This window comes from Brachycentrus maculatus, unplaced genomic scaffold (assembly GCF_059751285.1).
Source record: "Brachycentrus maculatus isolate JH-2025_06_01 unplaced genomic scaffold, ASM5975128v1 h1tg000584l, whole genome shotgun sequence".
NCBI lineage: Eukaryota > Metazoa > Arthropoda > Insecta > Trichoptera > Brachycentridae > Brachycentrus > Brachycentrus maculatus.
This window is the reverse complement of record NW_028281324.1, coordinates 193,717-201,728: the sequence shown is the minus strand read 5'-3', so window position 1 is coordinate 201,728 and position 8,012 is coordinate 193,717. Positions and strand designations below refer to the sequence as shown.

General features: G+C 27.6%; 1 long non-coding RNA gene across 1 annotated transcript; it reads right to left on the bottom strand.

Annotated features, from left to right (window-relative positions):
• Nucleotides 1-1,062: 1,062 nt before the first annotated feature.
• LOC148301304 (uncharacterized) lies at nucleotides 1,063-7,760 on the bottom strand. The gene is made up of 3 exons (XR_015838809.1): nucleotides 7,372-7,760; nucleotides 3,888-3,963; nucleotides 1,063-1,169 (listed from the first exon to the last, which is right to left on the bottom strand). It is a non-coding gene; the product is annotated as an uncharacterized LOC148301304 (long non-coding RNA).
• Nucleotides 7,761-8,012: the final 252 nt, after the last annotated feature.

Below are 8,012 nucleotides of genomic sequence, written 5' to 3'. Positions count from 1 at the left end.
AGGTAGTCTGAATTTTTGCAAAACATTAATTTAAACATAAAGAAAGAAGTATTAATTTAGGACCAATTTTTATTCGTCTTTGTGTTATGATGTATCGTGTTATTTATAGGGCCAACCTTTGCAAACCCCCTATTAAGTATATTATACCACAAATACATGCTCCCATATGAAATATTGCGTAATCCTTGCTGTAAGATGCTTAGAACAGTGAGAGTATTATTTACTAGGTATTTGGGAAAGGAGTTCAAAGGGCTCTTCAGAAATAACGAAGTGATGATATTGAGATACTCCTATATTTTCGGGCTATTTCATTCTACTATAACGCTTGAATCTAAATATCTATAAATTTATGTAGATTTTTACGATATATGCGTAAGGACTACATTGATTAGTTGCGCTATGCAGATCCATTTGGAAAGTTTGCAATAATTGAATTATTTTTAGTTTTAAACAGCTAACTTACTGTAAACATAATTTTTTTTATAATAATATTATTCTACGTTTCCCTACTTTTTGTGCTTTGAAATTGAAACATTTGACATTAATAAAACATAACAATTTTTCAAATTTTCTAACCTAAAAATATTTAAGATTCCGTTATTATACATAAATGACAGCTATCTTGTGATATCCTATCAGTTCTATAGTTATTTAAATAATCGAAAAAAACAAAAGACACTCAACATCTTTATGACATCGTTCCTACATATTTCACGTGTTTGAAATGCAAAAAGCTTATTTTTTACTCATCAAGAGACCACAACGATACAAGTTAATACTATAATCAGTGTAATCTCCGTAGTCCGGACAAAATAATGATTTTTTAAACTTGGCCATTGTATTATATACAAAAACACTTGACACTTGAATACTTTTTCTCATTAATTTGGTGTATGTATGATAAGTAGGGTCTTTGAATACTATTGTTGAAAGTAGGAACCAAGGTGTTTAAGAGGAACTAAGAACCCAACCACAACCGACTACAAATATGTACATGTGTATATATTTTGTTGGAGTTAGTAACAAACGAATAATTATTGTTAAAGCCCTAGTTTTTTTTACCTTGATTCAAAGCGCTGACGTTTTTATTGCAACAAACTACTTCAGTAAGATGTGAGAACCCGCATCTCACAGAATTCTTATGTACTCCCGAACGACTCTGTATTAATCTGAAATGCGTTTTAAAATTAAGTAACATTTTATACGAATACAGACACAAGTGCAATCGTCAATATAACGGATACCGAGAGAAGATGCCAGCGAAGGAAGTTCATATAAATACAAGCCAGGGAAACCACCATTACAGTAATGTAATTTCTTCTGCCTCCAATCATGCACAAATTGGGCATGCAATTTTTAAAATGAAATAAAAACCATTAAGTATATATTAAACCACATCCTTTCTGCTGGGGACATAGTATTGAATTGTTTAAATATCATATTATTTATTGATTTGCCATTAACTTTGTGGAATGACTGTTGATTATTTAAAAAAAAATAAACACGTATAATATCACTTAATGAGTTTTATTTCATTACACACGACTAGTTTCGATAACTACAGATGTTTTCATCTACGGGTGTAATTAAAACTTCTTTATTATTTCAAAAATAGTCGTGTGATATAAAATAAAACTCATAGTGGTAATACAAGTGGATATTTAAAAAAATATATTTCTAAATATACATACAAAATAGTACCCAAATACTCCCTTTCATTCATTTAATTTTTAAATTACGAGTAAGTTGCTTATTAAATACCTCCATAAATATTGTTTCATTATTTATATTATTTTTGCAGTATAAAAACATCTTTTTACTAAAAAATATATATATAAGTACATACACATGCCGCTAATATTCCCACAAGTTACATATTTAAAAAAAAAAAACGTTTTTTTTCAATAACGTGATTTCACATAATATATCTAGGTACACATGCAAAGGGAACTATGTGAACATGTTTATCACATTTGTACATATGCACAGAGAAATAAAAAAATAGAATAAAATTCAGAACTACTGAAACAAAATTTACAGTACGCAAACTAATATCACACGATTTCTCGAGTAATGTTGACTTTTGAAGCGCGTTGTGTTTGAGGCCTATAAACGAAAACTTGAGCCATCAAATGTCCTATAAGAAAAAATGCGGGAGAACTTTCAAGAACGTCATGTATCATAAATCATGAATTCTCAGTTGTGCATGTTTTCGGAATGCCCAGAAAATGTACTATATCCCAGCAAAAGCGACATGTTTTTAACTTAATATTTACCCGTTACAGGGCAGAAAGTGTTGTTTCTGAATTTTGAAAAAAATGTATTTTCTAATAATTTTTTTATATTTACTGAATATATTTCAAATAGAGAAAAAACCTTCAGGTTTTACCTAAAAAGATCTGTTGCACAGTAAAAAGTTCAATAAGTGTCTTGATATTTATTTTTAATACATTTTATTTTATTCTTAAACTTTAAAAACGATCTCCTGAAAAATCAAGTTTTTTGATTTATGACGGTGTTGAATGGAGTGAGCGATATGTGTTTTTGACGTTGGTAGTTTCATTAATATATTCTTAATAATTTTTTAAAAATCATTTATACTCATTGCGCCACCTGTATATATATATAAAGAGTAAATATCTAAAAAGCTATCTAAATGTATTACATATATATTCTTCCTTAATTTCCTATTAAACTTTCTACGTATTGAAATGAAATGATTAGCTTAAAGGATTGAAACATTATTTTCTCATGCCTTTGAAAGGACAATTGATTCAAATACTTTGAATATATGTAAGAAATAAGAAGAAGAAAAGTCACCAACTTCCGGATATTACAAGAGAGTATTAATTGAATATGAAAATTGTATTATTTAGAGTGATGTTAATGATTTATCAAAAGGAATAATAAAGTATTTTTAGTGATGTCAATTATCTCATTCATGTCAGAATTGGATCATTGATTTAAAATTATAATAATGGTAAGAAATGGACTAATAAAATGTGTGGGTACTATCCCTGGTTTTAAAGGATTCATGAATAAAATTAGCAAGAGAAGCCTTATAATTGATAAGTACGATAGTTATTTTTACCTAACTAAACGATTACATGTTTAGACAAAGACGTTGATATTTCAATTAAAAAAGAGATGATCGTTTTACAGCCATGCCAAAGTAATCAAATTATTAAAAACTAGCTGTATACGGCTACGCGTCACTATGGCTCAGTCTAGTCCAGCGGAAAGGAAAAAAATATCTTAAATGATTGTGAAGCAATGTATTTTTTTATCAACAATGCAATCGAGAACATTGAAAATTATAAGAGACAGCTGCTGTCAAGAAACATCCTGTTTAAACGCATGAGCAATATTTGGTCTTGCGTGTGTTGCTATTGTGTTCAATAGATGACGCTGCCATTGCGGTGAAAAAAGGTTTATTAAAAAAAATATATTTATAATACGTATGTATTCAAATGCAACGTTGTGTCAATTTTCAAAACAAATGGTGAATAATTGTAGGTTTTAAACAAACGATAATTTGCATTTTTATTTATGCAGATATCACATCAATAATGAATTTTCGTTGTTAACCTTTTCTAGCTATCTTAATTGTGTAAATGATATTTTTTAAGAATATTTTTGATTTATGTTTTTTTAACCTAAATAATCGAATTGTTCTTTATTCTTGTTCGGTTATTCGCAGAGCGAGTACACGTAGAAGATAATCGTTTTGAAAACAAATAGATTTGGTTATCAAATTAGGGTTGTGGATAGTTAAGTGTTAGTATTTTTCTATATCAAGAAGATGGCAAGGGTGACGTGTATAGAGAATAAAGACAATGATGAATGAAAAGGAAAGACTTGAGGCGTGATTTAAAATGAATATTTACTCTATGATTTCCGGACAATCGTGAACGAGCCGACACTCCCCTGTTTCACCGTTTGGTAATGTGCAGTCATTGTCGTCTGAAAATAAGTTCATCATGTTACATCAAATGTACAAATTCATAATGGCGGCACGAATCAAAGGATAGTTTTTTTAGGTTAAGATCTCAAAAACCATAACATTACAGTTTTCAGTGGCCTCCGTTCACCCATTTGCCAACAATATTTTGAGTTTAAGACTGTAATGATTGATTTGTCATCAACTTTGCGGAATAACATGATGATTTAAATATGAAAATGAAAAACTTGTCAAAGACTAGTCTGGGGTTTACTAATGTAAAAAACGCTAGTTTCCAAGCCAAAGGTTTTCAATGGTGAAAATATTGTTACTATTTGGCATCTACTTTTGTGGAATAATATGATGATTTTAATATAAAAATATAACACTTGTCTAAGGCCACTAGGGATTTAAATATGTAAACGTCAATGGTTTCAAAAACAGGTCAAATTGACAGTCTGTAGAAACAATGACGCCAGTTTAAAAACAAACCTCTAAAAAAACGCTATATTATTTTACGTAAATAACAACGAACATCGGCCAATGAATTTCTCGAACAATATTTTGAATACGTTGAAAATATGTTTGAGACTGTCAATAGAAAAAAAAAAATCGTGTACATATTAAAATCATGATAACATGATACTAAGTTAATGTCATTGAAAAATAAATAATAGCAGTTTTACCGGTTATTTAATCGATTCTATTTATCAGTAGCTTTGAATATTTCTGGTTTATTCGTGAATAACTCTAATTAAATTGGGTTGTTCAATATTTTTCTTTTCTTTTTTAAATATACTCGTCCATTAGGTTTTATAGATACTTAAATATGAACGTGTGGGTATGCAATGAAATTATTAAATTAAAGTGTTTTCTTCATTTGTCATTAAATGATAAAATGTAGATGTTTCAATGACTTTTCCTTTAAAATGAATACAAAAAAATATAACACGAGTGCTTAAAACGTCTAGTTTTAAGTTTAAGTTTAATAATGGTTTTAAAGAAAATAAAAAGAATATGTATGATAACAATCAACTGGTCAGATAGTATCTAAAAAATAAATGATATAAAAATAACGCATTGTACAAGTCTCAGTGTTACCGTGAAAACGGGAGGGAAATCAATTTAATTCCGATTCATAAGTCGTCCGGTTACCCTTGTGAGCGACGATTAAACGCAGTTGTTAGAGAATAATGACGAAACAAAATAATGAAGGATGAAGGTTAGCCAACAGTATTGGCACAGAACAAGCGATAGTCAATGACCCGCGTCTGATAACTTCCTTTACGATGATTCGGTTTGCGGACACCGTATCTTTTATTCCGATAATGATGTGTCGATACCTCGTACAAAATTTACAACAAAGCTTAAGAAATAAAAATGCACAAGAAAAAATGCGGAAAAAATAACTTCCTAATCAATATGTTAGTATGGATAAAAAAAAATTTGAAAGAGTATTATTTTCAACATGAAATATTTTTATCATGCACACACGCACACACACACGCACACACACACACACACACACACACACACACACACACACGCACACACGCACGCAGACACACACACACACACACACTATAATGCGCACCTACTTTAAATGTTACTGAAAGTTATTATATTAATTATTAAAACTTGATGAATCGACATGAGTGTGTATATTCAATAAAAATAAACATAAATAAATAGAACAATATTTTATAATAAGGAGGATTTCGTGTATGCATTTTTTTCAACGTACGTTTAACATAATTCTACTGTAGTGTAGTGCAGTAAAATTGGATAGTATATATATATATATATATATATATATATATATATATATATATATATATATATATATATATATATATATATATATATATATATATATATATATATATATATATATATATATATATATATATATATATATATATATATATATATATATATATATATATATATATATATATATATATATATATATATATATATATATATATATATATATATATATATATATATATAAAAGAATCGCCAACAAACGCACCAGTTCTTTGATACAGGGTTCAAATACCAGGGAAATATATTATTGAAAAAGAGGTGAGGAGGTAAAATATTATGTATGAATGTTATACCAGATGGTAACCAAAAGCGGGACATCATGCATGCCAATAAAGCGCCACAATAACCACTCATCTAAGGATACTAATTAAAAAAACTACACCCAGCACCTTCAAAATATCTATTTTACTTCTATTTTTTCCGAATGCAAATATTCCGAATGCAAAACATTCCACACCAAACAAAAAAGTAGCACCAACCATAAAACATCCACTAAAGTAGAAGAGAAATTATAAAATGAATATAAATAAGATAATTAGAAATTTGCCAAATGTGTATTTAATTAGTGAAAACTAATAAAATCGAGTTTTCTATTGTATATAGGTACTCCTTTTTTCTTGGGACTATGTACTCATATAAATTTTCACGCATAGAAAAATAAAAAATAATTTGATTAGTGATAATTGTGCCTTAATTTTTTTAGAGTACACAGGATAGGAAAATTAATTATGTTTCAGTCATATTTTACAAAAATTGCACCATGTCACAAACTGTTTTCTTTTGTGAAGATTTATAAATAAGCATTATAAAAAATACCTTAGGCACGAGAAAACTCAGTAATTCGGTACATTATTGTAATTAATCATTTGTATAAATATATATATATATATATATATATATATATATATATATATATATATATATATATATATATATATATATATATATATATATATATATATATATATATATATATATATATATATATATATATATATATATATATATATATATATATATATATATATATATATATATATATATATATATATATATATATATATATATATATATATATATATATATATATATATATATATATATATATATATATATATATATATATATATATATATATATATATTTATATATATATGTATATATACTTATATATATATATATATATATATATATATATATATATATATATATATATATATATATATATATATATATATATATATATATATATATATTTATATATATATATATATATATATACATATATACATACGTCTGTGTGTGTGCACAAAATTTTATCTTTGGCCAAATATTTTTCAACGATATATACAAAAAAATTAAAGATAAAAAATAAGAAGATTTGATCATCTCTCTGGCAATTGTCTAATAAATTATTGCATAAAAAATAACTGCACAAATAAGATAAGCCAAACTTCTTTTGATTGATATTTACATTATTTGCACATCACTGACGAAATCATGTTTATTCACTAAGACTCGTTATTATCACTTGATTTGAAGAAATAATTCTTAATACGTGTTAATTGAGTAAATATAATACAAATATAAAATCTAATTACCACTATAATGAGTCAGAGGTCCTCCACATACAGATGAGAGAAGAAGTAACGTGTGTAGTAATTTATACATCTTTAGTATTTTGCTAAATAACTGGTTTACAACACAAACCAAGTTCACAATCGCCGTGTATAAACGCACTAAAATCTTCGTATAACTTAGTATCGAAACAAAACAACAACACACAACACTAACAAAAATAAACTAACTTTCCCGCGTATACGGTAACAATGGAAAATACGTTATACTCCGTATCTCACTGATTTCCTTAATTATATTAACAATAAAAATCTCAAGTTGTTAGTACAATTTGCTTCTTTTAAAAATACGTCGCGATTGTACTATATTATAACTTAATAAATATTGCGGGATTGGCCAACGTGAGTTCGGTCGGAACTGACGCGTTGTACTGACAATACGTGGTTTTGCCGGCGTATTTATATTCCAGTTCTCACATTAATATTTCTCTTTTATCTGATGAAGAGGAACTGCAGGGCTAGTCACCGGTAGCTGGCTCATGAGACCGCACTGCGGTGAGGATAATATACGGGCTGGATAGTAAGGAGTCCCGGAAATTTGCGAGCGTAACTCTAACAGGAAGCCTTTACTGCATATTATGCAACTGAAAACCCAACAGACTGAA